The sequence below is a fragment of the Odocoileus virginianus genome, chromosome 2, assembly GCF_023699985.2.
Source record: "Odocoileus virginianus isolate 20LAN1187 ecotype Illinois chromosome 2, Ovbor_1.2, whole genome shotgun sequence".
Classification (NCBI taxonomy): domain Eukaryota; kingdom Metazoa; phylum Chordata; class Mammalia; order Artiodactyla; family Cervidae; genus Odocoileus; species Odocoileus virginianus.
Genome location: NC_069675.1, coordinates 88,085,741 through 88,101,920, shown reverse-complemented (window position 1 = coordinate 88,101,920; position 16,180 = coordinate 88,085,741). Strand labels below are relative to the sequence as shown.

The 16,180-nt window shown below is 54.4% G+C and overlaps 1 protein-coding gene across 9 annotated transcripts in view; it reads right to left on the bottom strand.

The window, feature by feature from the left end:
• The window catches only part of DAB2IP (DAB2 interacting protein), a 208,461-nt gene that overhangs the window by 88,147 nt on the left and 104,134 nt on the right, over positions 1-16,180 (bottom strand). The gene's annotated exons all lie outside the window — the stretch shown is intronic.

Sequence of the window (16,180 nt, the reverse complement as noted above, 5' to 3'; positions counted from 1 at the left end):
CAGGCTGCGCTGGACTCTGAGACCTGAGCCTAAGCTGAGCACAGCCCCAGAGTCCAGGTCTAGTGGAAGAGACAAGGAGACGTCGAACAGTACAGCAGGTTGAACCAGTGTTCCGTTCAGAGGTGATGGGGTAGACGGGGCTGAAGCGGCACAGGCTGGGGTGTTCTGGACTTGGCACCTTCAGGCAGTTAGAGGGAGGGGAAAACTGAGGGAAGAGGGATTCCCTGTGAGTCAGGTTGTCCAATAGGGATTTGGGGGACTCACCCACCCCAGCCTCACTTCCAGGTGATGTAAGAACAGAGGGAATGGGATATTAACTCATTTGGAAGTTAATGTTGTACACAATCTGAACACCACATTTCATCCATCACACAAGAAAGGGTAGGCTTGGCGGCTCTCTCTGGTTTGGAGAGAGAGTTGGACATTTGCTGTAGGCCACGCCCTTGCTGGGTCTGTCCATCTCCCTGACCCTAGCTCCCTAGATGTGATGAAGGCAAATGTTGATTGCACACATCATCTTATGTTACCCACACAAAGAGAAATGACAGAGAAACATCCCTTTTTGCAAACGAAGAAACCTCGCTCAGAGGTGAAATGACTCACCCAAGGACACAGCTTCCAGGCCTGCCTAATGTCCATAGGACCCCCCTCCTCTGCCCACTTTCTTCAAGCTTTCCCTTTTCTTATCTTTCTGCCCCTACTTTCCCCTCCCTCTCAATCTCTCCTATCCATAGAGGACCAATTCTCATAGCCACATGTCAAAATTCTGCATATCCTTCAAGGCCTAGCTGAAATGCTATCTTATTCAGGCCTTCCCAGGTAGTGGAGTCCAAATGCCTCTCAACCTCTACAGTCTGGTATTACGCATCAAAGTACTCTAATCACCTGCAGTTCAACAACTAGAGGGTTAGGGACCCTCTTCCAGAGGGTGACCCACAGACAGTACAAGGCATGATGCAGACGTATCACAAATGGTGGCAGGCCAGGGGAACAGCATGCTTTCTGGGACACACAGCAAGAAAGCAGGGACTTGCACCTCCAAATAAGCTCTTGCCTCCCCCAACCTTGGCCTCTTGCCAGGCGTGGGAGGAGGGGGAAGCACCTGGCTAACTTGGAGGGGTTCCTCTCTCACAGGTGTTGTCATCAGGCAAGTGCTGCCAATGAGCTTATAGTTTTTCTTGGTTTTTATTCTCCACCCTGATGAAAATTTTACAATTTTTACACTTCTGTGGTCCAAAGAACCAGGGAGCATGTTTCACAATTTATGTAGCTCATCATGTAGCAATATGGACAGTTCCGTCCTATTCCTGAGTTTAAAAAAAGAGTTTTCCCCCTAGGAGGTTGAGTGGGACACATATCACTTTGTCTTCCCACCCTCACGCATCAAGGTTACCCTTAATACTCATCTGGTAAACATTACTTGTCATCTTTGAAGTCTATTCTGAATGTACCCCCGGCACCCACTCTTATACCCACCCGGCATAACCTTGCGGACTCAAACTCTAACTAACATTCACTCATTTCACCATTGTCAAGAGCCTACTACATCCTAGACACAATGGCCAAGACCATGAATACTATGAGGTGAGCAGGATATAGAATAAGAAGAGGACAGAGAGCTCGGATTCACTGGGAGGATGACTATTCAGGGGAACAGAGAAGTCCCCCATTAAGCCCCACCTCCCCACACATGTCCACCCTGGAGGACCTTGAATCCCCTCGAGGACCCAGCTCAGGGCTCTACATATGGCAAGTTGAACAAATGCTCATCATCCCAGAAGGCCACAGCTGGAACGGGACTCAGATCTAAAAGACTGTATTACAAGAGTGAGTAAGGCCCAGAGAGGGGAAGGGTCTTTCCCAAGGTCATACAGCAAGGGTAATCAAAGACTCTGGCCTCCAGTTCCCTGCCCTGTCCAGCCTCGCAGCTTGCCTACTGACCTCCTGCATGGGGTGAAGGGACAAGGGTGGCTCCCCAACAGCCCTGAATGAAGACAGATGACCTTTTTTCCTATCCTTTCATGGGCAGGCCCCAAGACATGATTTCTGGAAGCAGCTGCAGCCTTGAACTCAGACAGAGGGACTGACTGGCCTTCAAGTCAGAAAATCTTGTTCTAGACTTAGGTCAATCTTTAGTGAGGGACAGTGGGCAAATCACATCCCTTCTTTCAATAAAAAAGGGTACTCAAAACTGTATGGAGCCCACTGACAGTATCCAATGGCTGAGAGCTGGGAGTCAGAGATCCACAAATAGGGTTCAAATCCAGCTCGAGAGACCACTGGCTGCAAGATGCTATGCAAGGCCCCTCATCTCTCTGAGAAATGGGTGGGGCCTGCAGGGAGGATGAAGTAGGACAGACAAAAATCTGGCCCTAGCCTTTCACACCCCAGGGCCTGGGTTTATCTACCTCTCCAAGAGGCCATCTCTGACTACATACTCTAGCCCAGCTGATCACATCCCTCAGACCAGCTGAAGTCCTATCATAGTACTTGTGTTCAAGTCCTAGTTCAGATAAGCTATGGGCAAATAACTGGACCTCTCTGAGCCTCAATGTCCCTGCCTGTGAAATGGGTTAAGGATGATGCCTACTCTGTGCGCACTAAGTCGCTTCAGTCCTGTCTGACTCTTTGTGACTCCATAGACTATAGCCCGCAAGACTCCTCAATCCATTGGATTCCCCAGGCAAGAATACTGGAGTGGGTTGGCATACCCTCCTCAGGGGATCTTCCCAACCCAGGAATCAGATCCCCATCTATTATGTCTCCTGCATTGGCAAATGGGTTCTTTACCTAATGCCACCTGGGAAACCCTGCTTATAGGGTCATGGAAAAGATTAAATGAGATAAGCTATCGTCAGTAAAATGGTAAATACTAAGAACTAAACACAGTAGTTGCCAGCTTTATTATCATTATTCCCTAGGTTGGTTCCGATACAACCACCAGTTTCTGCCCTGAGAAGGTACGTGACCACCCCAGGCAGGAGTCCGTCTAGGCTCTCCGAGGAGCTTAAAAGCAACGTGACAGCAAGGACAGGGCTGGTGTCATGCCCAGTGAATGAATGAACGTGCTTGCAGAATTATCATGCAGACACAGAATATGGCTCAGTTTGGTAGTTTTGAACTCTTTTAAACACGCGCTTTCTTCTAAAGCAACCTCACAGAGACTCTGAAGGTTCAAAGTGCCCGGCCAGGCGGGGCTGCTCCGGTGGAGGCCTCAGCTTTCATTCACTGGTGCAGGGTCTGATGTCTAAAGCTCAGCGAGGGGCCTGCCCAGTCCACGGGGACCAAGCCTGCCCCTTCCCCAGATGGGGTGCTCTGCCTCTGCTAACACTGCCCTGTTCCCATGCGCTTAGGTCAGCACGGCCCCAGGGGCTTTAGCACAAGCTGCTGCCTGGTGTCACTACCCCCAACCCTTTGGTGACTGGGCGTGGACAGCCCTCTGAGCCTCTGCCCATCTCTGTGACAACTCACAGCCTATGTGGACATCCACCCTCCCACCAATCCATGTCAATGTTCCAAGCCCCTTGGGCTTCCATCCATGTCAATGACCAAAGGACTAGAAAGTCCGGAGTGGAGGACAGACAGGCCCGTGGGGTCTCTGGCTGGCAGGACCCGAGTTCTCAGCTGCTCTCCCATCCCTATTCCTGACACTCCAGTTCTCTGCCCCCACGCTGCCCCCCACTTCTCCAGGAAGTTCCAGGAGACCTTCTCAAAAGTCTTTCAGAATTCCAGACACGGGATTTCTTTGCTTACCATTTCAATCAATTCCACGTGATGATGATGATGATAAATTACCAGTTATGGAGCTCCTGCTCTGCCAAGTCACTCTGCCCAGGGCACTCACACAACCCAACCAGATCCTGGGGAGGTGATCCTAGGGGGGCCAGATGCCTCTGATGGAGAATCTTCGTGAGGACATGTGCTTCAGAATTCAGGAAGTTTGGGGTTTTCAAGTGGGGAAGCAGAGGCTCAGAGAATTTAAGCCGCTTGCCGAGAGTGGCAGAGCTGCTAGGTGGGCGAGCTGGGACCGTAATCAGGAAGAGTTCTAGTTTCTAAGAGTGCAGGGCAGGGATCCCTTTACACATACATGCCTGCCACACACAGACACACACACACACTCAAGTGTCAGAGGCCAGAACAGAAGTTGACTGCTCAGCCCCTCCTCCCCACCCCCAAGACCCTATGCTGGGCCTGGGTAAAGGTGGAAAGAAGGGAAGGTGGGCTGCTCCCTGAGTGCAGGATGTCACCTGCGGCTCACAGGTGAGGATCTGGAGGTTCAGAGAGGGGAGCCTCGCCCACTCCCATCCGCATGGGTGCATCTGTCCCCACCCAGGAGGCAGCATCTGGCAGCGCGAGGGTTGGGGGGTGGTATGTGTTTGCATTCCAGCAACAGCACTTGGGCACCTGGGAGTCATGGGTCACCACTGGACTCTCAGCCCACTTCTCACCTGAATGTAAAGCACACAGCACCATGCGTGGCACATAGTAGGTGCTCCGGCAGCCCCCGACTCCATCATCTATTTGGTCCTGCATCCTAAAGGTAAGCTTTCATCACCTTCTCCCCTTTAACAAACCAACTCCGAGTCACTGACGATGGGTGGGTGGGCCTGACCTGTGACAGTGCTCAGGATGGAGGCAGAAGCCCAGGGCGCCCCCTGAGCCCAGGCCCAGCTTCTCCTTCATGGCCATATCTAAGGGCTGCACCCAAACAGAGATCCTTCAAAGGAGGAGGCCGTCTGAACAGGCATGTCTCTCCATTTCTTTCTGAGGCTCTGTGCAAATGCCAAAAACTCACCTAAACAGGAAAAGGAGGGGACAATTCCACCTAGATATCGCCATCTCTCTGCACCCCAGGTGAGGAGACATGCTGGACCCAGAGGCTGGCAGGCAGACCTGATGTTCTGGCGGGCTGAAAGGAGCACCTCACTCTCTCCGCCCTAGCGCAGGCTCCATGGAGGGGCGGGGGTGGTTAAGGAGTCCTGCTTCCAAGAGAACAGGGAGAGAGCCAGGAGGGCCCACAGCTGGCAGCCAGGCCAACGCCCACATGACACAGAGAGGCACCTGAGACCCAGAGGGCAGGGGGACTTTCCCAGAGTCACCGAGCGGGGCAGTGGCAGAACCGTGGTCCAACCGGGGTTCCCCTTTCTCCTTGCCCAGTGCTCTTGCAACATCAGCATGCTTCCAGAACTGCCCGGCTCCCTGGGTTTCCTCTTTCCAGGCCTCAGTCTTCCCAGCTATGCTACGAGGGCCTGGGTTGGGAGATCACCATGCTCCTTTCTAGAGCTGACATTGGACAATTCTCCGAAGCTGGAGTGGCTGCCTTTCACAGCTGGGCTCTCCCATGCGTGGCACCAGCGATGCCAGCAAACTCTGTGGCTCTGCCCCAATCCTTCAGATGCACAGTTCCTCCTGCCCTCTTTCCCGGCCCTGTGGGCTCTGCTCTCAGCAAGCTGCCAGGCCTCCCCGGCCACCTCCCCTGGGAACTGCACACCATCAAAGAGGGTCCCAGTTGGGGAATGACTCAATAATGGGGGAAATGTCAGACACTGGGAAAGCAGAGAGGAATTTTAAGGCAGGATCAAGCTAGTGCCTTCCCAGTGGTCACCTAATCATAGGTCACCCTGTGCCCATAGAACCCTCCCTAAGCCCATGCCGGTGCTCCTTTGAACGTAAGTCCTCCACACTCCACCCTACCCAGAGGAAGTGGTCTACTCAGGTCACACAAAGAGAACCAATTCATGGGCCATGAGAACCAGGAGGGGACTGGAACCTGATACTCAGGATCACTCTTGCATTAAAATACTGCCCAGAGGGACTTCCCTCGTGGTCCGGTGGTTGAGAATCCACCTTGCAATACAGGGGATGCAGGTTCAATCCCTGGTTGAGGAACTAAGATCCTATATGCTGGGGAGCAACGAAGACCCGACATAGTCAAATAAATAAATAGATATTAAAAAAACAGTGTCTGGATAACTAAACTCAAACATGTTCTCGTGCAGAAATGTGCTGTGCTTAGTCGCCCAGTCGTGTCCGACTCTTTGTGACCCCCACGGACATTGTAGTCCGCCAGGCTCCTCTGTCCATGGAATTCTCCAGGCAAGAATACTGGAGTGGGTAGTCGTTCCCTTCTCTAGAAGATCTTCCCAACCCAGGGTATCCCACATGGCAAGTGGATTCTTTACCGTCTGAGCTACCAGGGAAGCCCAGGAGAAATACCCAGGGCCAGAAACACACCCAAGTTCAAGGACATGCGTGGAGCACATGGTGGGGAACATGATCACAGAGAAATGCATGTATGAACAGAACAGGCCTCCCTGGTACACACAAATGCATGTGCACACCAACCAGCACACACATAAATACACACTACCATGAAACACACAAGGAAACATACAAATATACTGAGACAGGCTTGCAAATTGACACACATACTCAGCTGCCATCAGGCACTTGTAGCGTTACACTGACGCCCGGGCCAAACCCACCAGCCCACATGCATTCATGAGGGTGACCAGTAAGCACAAAGAGCCAGGAACCCAGACCTTGGGCCCAAGGGGAAAAACTGGCTCCCTGTAGCGGTCTCCACAATCAGGCAGGTCTCATTTTGTGCCAGTCTCTGAGGACGACCTCCTTGCTTCTCTTGCACCCTGATAACTGTCTTCACAGTTCCCTGAACGTGGGGCTTCAGGGTGCCTTGAGGCCTGGCAGGTTGTTCTACAGGATCACACCCCTACCCAGAGCTGGAGACCCCTGCCCCAAACACCTCTCCCTCTGTCCATCACTGCACTTGAAATAGCACCACGTGATACACCTCTTTAGTTCTTAGGAATCCCTGGGAAACGCAAGTACTTTCCCTTCCCCTTCCACCAGTTAATGTCGTGGGCCCTAGGCCAGTGACTTAACTACCCTAGCCTATTTTCTTTTCTGTAGAACGGGAAAGATAGTAGCCACCCCACAGGTTGTTGGAATGAGTCAATGGGATCACGCATGGAAAGAACTCAGCCCATTTCCCGGCACATGGCAGAAATATTAGCTCCTATCATCAGCACTGTCACTGTCATTGTTTTTATTGCTCAGACTTTGCTCAGCTCCCAGGGGCCAGCCCAGCGATTAGCCAGAAGAAAACAGAGAGCAGCAGATCCCAGAGCAGTCTCTAGGACCCAGAGCTCCTGTGATGGAGAAGGGGGCTGGTCCACTTTCCTGAGCCCCAAGAAAGGCTGGCTCTCTGCCCTCAAAGCCCCCTCCGTCCAGCTAGAGAGGTGGCCCAGGCCGTTCCTAGGCACCTGCAGGAGCCTCCTGGCTGCTTTGGCCGCCTCCAACCCTACCACCCTCCCCCTGTTCATTCTCCAAGAGCATCCAGAGGGACTCTTCGAAAAACAGATGAGATCCTGCCGCGGACCAGCTGCATTGCCTTCCATGGTTCCCCAGGGCTCCTGCAGTGAAGGCCAAGCTGCCGGGTGAAGCCTCTCAGGATCTCCCCCTGCTTGCATCCCAGGGGCTTCACTGGCACTCCTGCCACAGGGCCTTGGCACAGGCTGTTGCCACTGCCTAGAACAGAGGCCCCTCTGCCCAGGGGCCCTGCACACCCTTCAGTCTCTCCTCAGCCTTCTCAGGGGCCGCCCCGATGCCCTCAGATTGAACAAGATCTCCCTGCAGACCGACCACACTTGTAGTTATGCATCTGTTTCAGACCTCCCTCCCCTACGGAATTGTGGGGGTCATCGTGGCCTGGGTCCCCAGTGCTGGACCGGACGCCTGGCAGGTATTGCATATATACTCCTTGAGGGAACGAACAAGTATTTATGATATAAAAGAAAAACGAGAAAGGCAGACAGAGAATGTGCTCTGGGAGGCTTTTCAAGGGAGTCCACTTGGGGTCAGTCTGAGTGGGCTTGCTGGAGGAGGCAGCTTTTGAGGACATAATAGAAACACTGAAGTGAGGCAGTAGTTGGTCTCGTTGAGATCATCTGGGGCAGGGCAGCCACATAAGGGGTATTCCAGGCAGAATCCCAGTACAGGCAACGGAGCTGAGGTAGGACAGCAGCAGCTTTGACAGGCTTTGAGGGCCCTGGCATGATCACAGGTCTCCTGACTTCCAAGTTACACACCCCCTCCCCAGTGCAGAGGATGCCCAGGCCGAGGGGGGCCCTTAGAAACCCTGAGAGTGTAGAGGAGGGGGCATGCAGTTGGGAAGGTGGGATGGGGAAATGAGGACATCCGAGAGGCCGTCCTGGTACCTGCCAGTGCCCAGGCCTGAGCGACATCAGTGACCAGAAACCAGACACTCATTCCTACTATCTCAAGCAAGAACGTGATAACCCAGAGCTGCCAGGAGTGACTCACTGCCCCCACGAGTCCTCTGGCGCACCTCATAAGCCCACCCCAGAGATCTGGATGGCCACATGCACTTCATCAGCTCTTTAAGCCCTGGGCCAGCCCTGACCTCAGGGCAAGTCCAGCTCCAGGCCACATGGCTTCAGGAAAACCAGCTCCCTCCGGGAGCCACACCCCTGCAGCAGGCTCTCTACTCTCTCCCTCTGCCTCCCTACCAGCCCCGTCACTGAGACCCTGGCACCAGGCCAGTCTTCCTGGGGTGACTCACTGCTTCTCCCCCATCAGCACGTCTCTGTCCTGCGCTCTGTGTGAGAGAACGCTCTCAACAGAGGCTTCCTAGCAGGAGTAGCAAGAAAACCGTGCGCAGACACAAGAAATCTGGATTCAAAACCCTGCTCCTGCTATTAACGGTAACAGGAACTATTCCAACGCATTAATAAGAGTAAGCCAGATGTATTTATTAAGCTCTGTCTCAGCTTCAGGCACTATATCAGAGCTTTACATGACTTACCCTAATTCTCCTAGCCCAATGTGCAGATAAGAAAATGGGGGCTCAAAGATATTAAGCTACTTGCACAAGATTGAACAGCCAGGAAGTGGCAGAGCTGGGTTCCACCCAGGTAGTCTGCCCCAGAGCTCAAGCCCTTCCATCATTCCATTACTGCAGTATGAGGCTCTGAGCAAGCAACTTGGCCTCTCTTGACTTGGTTTTCCCATCTGTAAAATGAGGAGATGGCCTAGCTGATCTCTAAATCCCTTTCCAGCTTAGGCACGCCATCTTTCCCCTCCCTGGTGACCCATTTGCAGGTGAAAACAAGGGGGCCTTCTGGAGACAACAGCTTGCCTGAAGGAAGGATGCTCATGGTGGAACTTCAGGCCCTGCTGGGCCATAGGGAGCTTCTGTTGGGCGAGATGGCCTCACCCTGCCCCACTCCCAGGCACATTGCTGGCCAGGGCTAGCCCTGGAGCATCAAGGCAGAGGAGAGGAGCTATCCTATTTCTCCCTGGACCATAACCCACCAGGGAGCACCAGGACCCCAGGGTGTTCCAGACCCCAAGGCCAGAGTGGGAGGGAGAGGCAAGAAGCAGGGGGCAGCCCCATAAATCCACCTGAGTGAGCAGTGCGTTTTAAAAGCCCTTTTCACTGCAGGATACAAAACGCACCGTTTGGGGAGAGGATTTTATAGGCTATTTCTCCTTCTGGGTTGATTTACCGTCTACAGGCCAGGCTCACCTGGGCGCCTGCCCCTGAGAAATCATGGGAACCCATGCAGCGGAGGCAAGGTCAATTTCAAGGCGAGACTGTGGTAGTTCGGTTGGCCTGTCCTGACCTCCTCCCAAAGTGGGTGGCCACTGGCCTCGGAGACGTAGTGGGCCGTCAGGAGCCAGGGGGTGTTAGCTCACCCACTCCCTTCACCCCACACTCACTCACTGGATGTATTCACTCCTCTCATCGCTCACACATCTTCATTCCCCCAGCCTCTCTGGTGTCCGCCACAGGTGAGGTCCTGCCCCTGTTCCCGGGGCTCGGCGAAATCAGAAATAGCCGCTGCCCTTAAGAAAGTCACCACTCTCTCTGGTGGATAGTTAAGTCACGGCATCTGTGTTCTGGGGCCTGGGGTGGGGAGGCCTGCAGGAGCCGCGGTGGGGGTGGCTATGGGGGAGGGAAGGAACTTTCAAGGAAGGGAAATGGGGAGGAACCGTGGGCAGATGGGCCAGCCTGCACAGAGGTACGGACCCTGGGACAGCCCCGGGGGCCTCAATGCAGGCAGGGGGGAGATCCCCCCTCCTGGCAGCCACTGGTGGCGCTGGAGGGGGGCAGGAATGATCACGGCTCGTTTTAGATGTTCCTTAAGCAATTCCATGAGAAAAGTTACTCATCCCCCGGCAGGGCCTTGTGTCGGAAACAGATGCCATTGCCGCCACTTCCAAAGAGGGCCTCCTGGCTTGGGAACAGTTCCCACCCGAAGACTCAGATATAATTATGTCTGCGATCCAACCCAAATGCCACTTGGTGTGACAGAGGCAATCACTTCATTTCTATATGGGGTTGGGGGGGTGGCATCTGAGCTCTGGCCCCCCACTCCCAGTTTCCTGGGTTCCTTAAGAGAGGGGAAGGTCTTCAGGGGCCACAGGTTGGGGTGGGAAGAGGGGAGCAGTTTCCTCCCACCCCAGAGTGTCTGCCCTGCTCACGCGCCTTCTGACGTGGAGGGGTGGAGGGGCTGGCCAGAGCAGCTGCAGACAGGGGTGGGACATGATGAGACCAAATGCCAGCTGTGTCCTCGATCAGTTGTGTGACCTGGGACGGCACCTCTCCCCTCTCTGGGCCTCAGTGTTCTCATGTGTAAGACGGAGGGACTAGCAACACTGGCCGGCAGAGACTGGGCTGCATGTGTGGGCCGGGCTCTGCAAGACCTTCACTGTCCAGGCTCGCGAGCTGAGCGAGCTCCAGCAAGTACTTCACTCTCCGTCTGCCTTGGTTTTGTCACTTAAAAAAAAAAGGGATTTGTGTTATGTGCCTCATGATATCATCAGATGATACCCACTGAGGGCTCGGCGGAGGGTCTGACCCAGAGGACTGTGTAAAACAGCCTTTGTGACCGCGCCCCCCTCCTTATGCAGACAGTAAGGAGCTGGGATTCAAACCCAGCTGGACCAGACTTTGTCAGAGGACAACCATGGTGGACTGTCTATTAGTCCAGCCCGGTGACCACGGCGCAGAGACACTGCCTGCCCACCTGCACACGGCCCCCTCCTCCTGCCGGAAGGCTGCCTGGGCCCCAGACCTTGCCCCTCTCCATGTCCCTGATGAGGGTTCCCTTTCACAGGTGCTAAAGCTCTCCGGTCAACATAGTCCGGTCAGCTCAGCCAACGGTGCCAACCCAGTTGCCCATGGGCACTCCTGTTTGGAGCTGTCCCGTCCACCCGGCAGTAGGTTCTGCAGCCTGCGTTGCCGGACCCCGTGGCCCCAGGCAAAACACCCCCGGATTTCCACTCTCCTTTGGGAGTGACCGCCCAGGCAGCCACTCGCTGCCCTCTGCTGCCCCCAACTGGGCAGAAGCCTTCCTGCGCGGACACCTCTGGCTCCTTCCATCTGTACTCACCACCTGGGAGTTGGGTTTCTGGTCTCTTGGGGACCCCTGCATGCCCTCCCCCACCCCAACCTCCAGGTCTCAGAGCGGAGGCCTGCGAGCTCTGTGTGAGCAGTCATTTCGGACCCTCAGGAGGAGGCATGGGGCAGGGAGGACAGAGGCTCTGGGAAAGGGGTGGGGTGGGGTGAGCCCTGCTCGCCTGCCAGCAATCAGGGCTTTTTTCGATTTGTTGTGAGATTGTTGGTGGAACAGGAACCTTGAGGGCCAGGGGTTCCTGTGCCACTTTACAGAAAAAAGAGAGGTCAGAGTTGGAGACCTGGCTTGAGCGATCCCGCAGAGGGAAGCCGTGGGGCTAAGATTCAAATCCTACCCCTCCCAAGTAGACCTATGGGAAAAGTCAGTACTATGTCCCCAGGACGGTGGACCCCAGGAGGTAGGGGGAGGAGGGGGGCTCCTGGTGAAGAGAGGGAGAAAGACCAGACGTCCCCCAATAGCGTCTCACCTGCCAATCACAGAGAGCCTGACACTCCGCTGCGAGTGACTCAAACACCCAACTGATAAGGCTCCTTTTGTGCAAGGACCCTTTGACACAGGGAGTGAGGGAGTCAGCCACCGACACCTTGGTGGGGACCAGTTTATCCAGCTCCTTGTTGCCCAACAGGCTGAAGTGCAGGACCTTACAGGGACGTCCTAGAAGTACTTCTGGAGGACCCCGGGGCAGAGAGGGGTGGGTGGGTGGGGTCAGAGGTTGTCCTTATTCCCCTCTCCATCCTCCCACCCAAGCTAGCACCTCCTGCAACGAGGCAGCAGATTCCAGGGCTCCTTAAAGTGAGTTCTTCCTTCAGCTCTGCCCTCAGGGACCCCTGCAAGGGCATTCTAAGCTCAGATCTGAGGGCAGGGATGAGAAAAGCAGCTTGCTCGCTCCCCATCCTCTATCCCCCACTCCAGTCCTGGTCTCTGATGTTACTGGGGGGCATCTTTCTCCCTCTCTTCACCAGGACCCCCCCTCCTCCATCCTGGGGACATAGTACTGACTCTTCCCATAGGTCTTACTTGGGAGGGGTAGGATTTGAATCTTAGCCCCATGCTTCTCTCTGTGGAATCACTCAGGCCAAGTCTCCAACTCTGAGCCTCTCTTTTTTCCTCTCTAAACTGGCACGGGAACCCCTGGCCCTCAGAACTGCTGTTCTGCCAGCACTCCAGACTTTCTGGAAGGGAAGAGTGGGCAGAGACCAGGGGCTGCAGACTCTCTCAGCCTGAGTCAGGTAAGCTGCTCTAAGGACACAATGCATTCCATCCAGATCTGCTCTGGCTAGTTCTGGCCGACCCTCACCTCCCTCTCTAGGGACTGCATGCTCCTATTAATATAGCCTCCCATCCTGTTTGGTCTGTGAGCTGCAATAGATCTTCTGTCCCTTGTTTTCCAGCCATGCCCTCATACTTCAGCCCCTCACATTGCTCCCTGTTCCCACTATCACTTGCTCAAGCTATTAATATTTCCCATCTCTCAGCCTCCAGAGGGGCTTTCCTGGCTGTCAGTCCTTTCCCTTCGCCTGCCCAGAAATGACTTCATGAAGCCCCAGCTAACCCTGCCTGGTAGGCAAAGAAACCCTGTATGTTTGCAGGTAGAAACTACCTTTAACTCCCATGTGTGTCAATGCCCCCACACAGGCCCTGAAACATAGTTGAAATTGTTAGTTGCTCAGTTGTGTCTGACTCTTTGCGACCCCATGGACTGTAGCCCACCAGGCTGCTCTGCCCAAGGAGTTCTCCATGGAGTGGGTTGCCATTCACTTCTCCAGGGGATCTTCCCAACCCAGGGATCAAACCCGGTCTCCTGCATTGCAGACAGATTCTACCATCTGAGCCACCAGGGAAGTCCTGAAACATAATTGGTGCTGGTTAAAAATTTATTAAAAGAAAGAAAAAAGGAAGGCAGCGAAGGGAGGGAGGAAAGTAAGTTAGTACATACCCAAACAGGACTCGCAGACCACAGCTTGACTCCCATCTCTACCACTCATGGGCTGGGGGACCCTGGGCCGGTCCCTTCTCCCTGAGCCTTACTTTCCAAATCTGTAAAATGGATCTGATGAAACTGCCTTCTTGTTTATTAATGGGGCAGGCAGCCTCTCAACCCTACCAAATACCACAGCCTGCCCATAGTCCCAGGCCTCAGATGCTGGCTTGGCCTTGATTCAGGAAGCTTCAAACAGCCCCTGACCCCATACTCCCACCCTGCAGACCGTCCTGGCCAGCCCTGGCCACCCTGGGCTGTCTGTGATGATGTTCCCATCTCCTGCATTCCTCCTGCAAGAAGGCAGACACAGACCGAACGGACACAGACCAAAATGATAGTAATTTGCCTTTGGGGTTTAAACAGTTTAATAACAATTAGGCTCCATGAAAGACAGGGAGGAGAAGGGTTGAGGCTAAAGGGCCTGCTCTCTCCACCAACCCTCTCATCTGCAGAACAATGGCCAGACGCTGGGTTGGGAGACTCCAGCTCACCAGATCACCTGACTCAAGAGAGCAAAGGACATCAGCCTCGCAGGCAAACTTCTGGTACCATGAGGTGCTGGGGCACCCAATCCGGGGTCCAGCACTCCTATCTGCCAGCCATGCTTCATAGCTGACATCCCTCTGCCAGTCTGTGGGCCGCAGACATAAACATGTCCCATGTAAATATGCTTCAGCCTGGAGTGATGGAGGGAGGCCCAGCAGGTATTCCAGGCAAACCTACTTTCTTTGGGTCTCAGTTGCCCCATCTGTGCAGGGACAGAGCTGGCCCCTGTGATCTGGGGATTTGACCAGCTTTTCTATCCACAGGAGATGCCTTAGCCATCACGGGGCACTAATGGGGCAGATGGGCAGACCAGGAGGAGGCGCTGTGCTAATGAGCCCTCGGGGGCCTCCAAGGGTAGTCAGACTCACAAAGTTCATTCCCTTTAGCCCCCTCCTCCCAGGAAACACGAGGAAGGGCGTGGCTGCAGGGAAGAGAGGGCAGGAGGGGGCAAGGCAGGAGGAGCACGGGACAGGGGAATAGAGACACCCGGGCTCCATTGCAGGCCCGGCTCCAGACCTGCTGTGTGACTTCCGGAAAGGACCCTCCCCTCTCTGAGCCTCAGGCCCTGCTCTGTAGAAGGAAGGGCTGGATCAGATAATTTCCAACAGCCTTTCCACCACGATGTTAAGGGGGGGTCACACACAGTCCTGCATGTTTGTGGTCCTGTACCTGTTTCTCTGAATATGAGAAAGAAAGACAGCTGAAATGTGGGGATGATTTGGAGAAACCTTGGTAAGAGGGGTGAGCAGGTGAGGAAACCTCAGATCCACATCCCAGAGGTCTCCTGCCCTATCCACTCTCACTCACCATCCCCTCTGACTCTTGTGCCTGTAGGGGAAAGTCCAAAGCCCTTACCCACTCACTTTTCTCTCCAGGCTCCTCTCTGTCATATTTGCAACTCATTCAACATCATCTAATCACACAGAGTCTTTGGCTTGTTTCTATTTAGTTAGATCCCACTCTAACTGGAATACTCTTCTCCTTTTGCTCCTGACAAACTCCTACAGATCCCTCAAAGCCCAGCCCCAAAGATCCCTCCTGGAGAAATTCTTCCCTACCCTCACCAACAAGAGGTAACTGCCCCTTGTTCTGGGTTCTCACAGCATCCCAGGCACACCAGCATCATAGCTTTAGGACCACACACTTGAGCATCCAATAAAACTAGGTGGTTGAAAGGAACCAAGACCCGCATCTTGAAGCATCTGCAATCAACTGGTACTGAGTTTATCTGCAGCTTCCGCCAGCCTCCTGGGCCTTCCCCTCCCTGACACTTCTCCTTCTCCAACTCGCAAAAAATAGCCCTGAGACCTAATTTCAGCTAAACCTTCAAACACGACTCTTCACTTTCAACTTCCCGAGGAGGAATCAATTGGCTGTCAAGTTTCCCAGAGCCTCTGCCACCTCCCACACCCCGGCCCTGCCAGCTCTCCTCAAGGTCGGTGGGAGGGATGGGGCAGAGGAAGGAGGGAGGAAGGACCCAGCCCACTCTAGGGGGAGGTTGGGTCTGCCCAGGGCGGTGGGCTGAAGGGACACATGGGGAGACGGGTAGCAGTCACCATCTCCTTACCCCCTAATTACACCATGAATTCCTCACACATGGGGTGGCCGGTGAGAGAGGGGCAGCCTGCTGCTGCTAAGGGTCCTTGGGCTTCGGGGCGGGGGTCCATAGCTTATGACTTGTGGACCCGACCCAACAGCTTGTGCAGACTCTAGTTTGCTGCCTGCCTGCTGTCCCTGCCTCTGACCCTCTCTTGTTTCCAGGATTCGCTGCTGAGAAGACAGAGAGGCGTTTGAACTCAGCCTCGCCATCTCTTCGGAGCCCAAGAACTGGAGGCCAGTGATGGGCAGAAGGTCCCTTTGGTCCCCTGTTCCCAGCTCCTTCCCCATCCTGCCCTCATCCCGGGCCCCACAGAGCTCTCAGGGTCCTGACTGGATGGCCTGCTGGCACTGAGTGACCCTGGGAAACCGCGCCCCCGCCTCCAACTCCACTTGTAGGTAGAAGGAAGTCGTACCAGGGGGGCAAAAGGTTCCATATCTTGCCCAGGTCACAATGCTGGCATGAGACTCGGTCCCAGGTCTGCTGACTTTACAGCTCATTCCCTTAGTGCATCAAAACATTTAAGCACCTTTTGTATGCCCGAACTACAAAATCCACTCCCTCTATTTTATAGAAGGGTAAACTGAGGCTCTC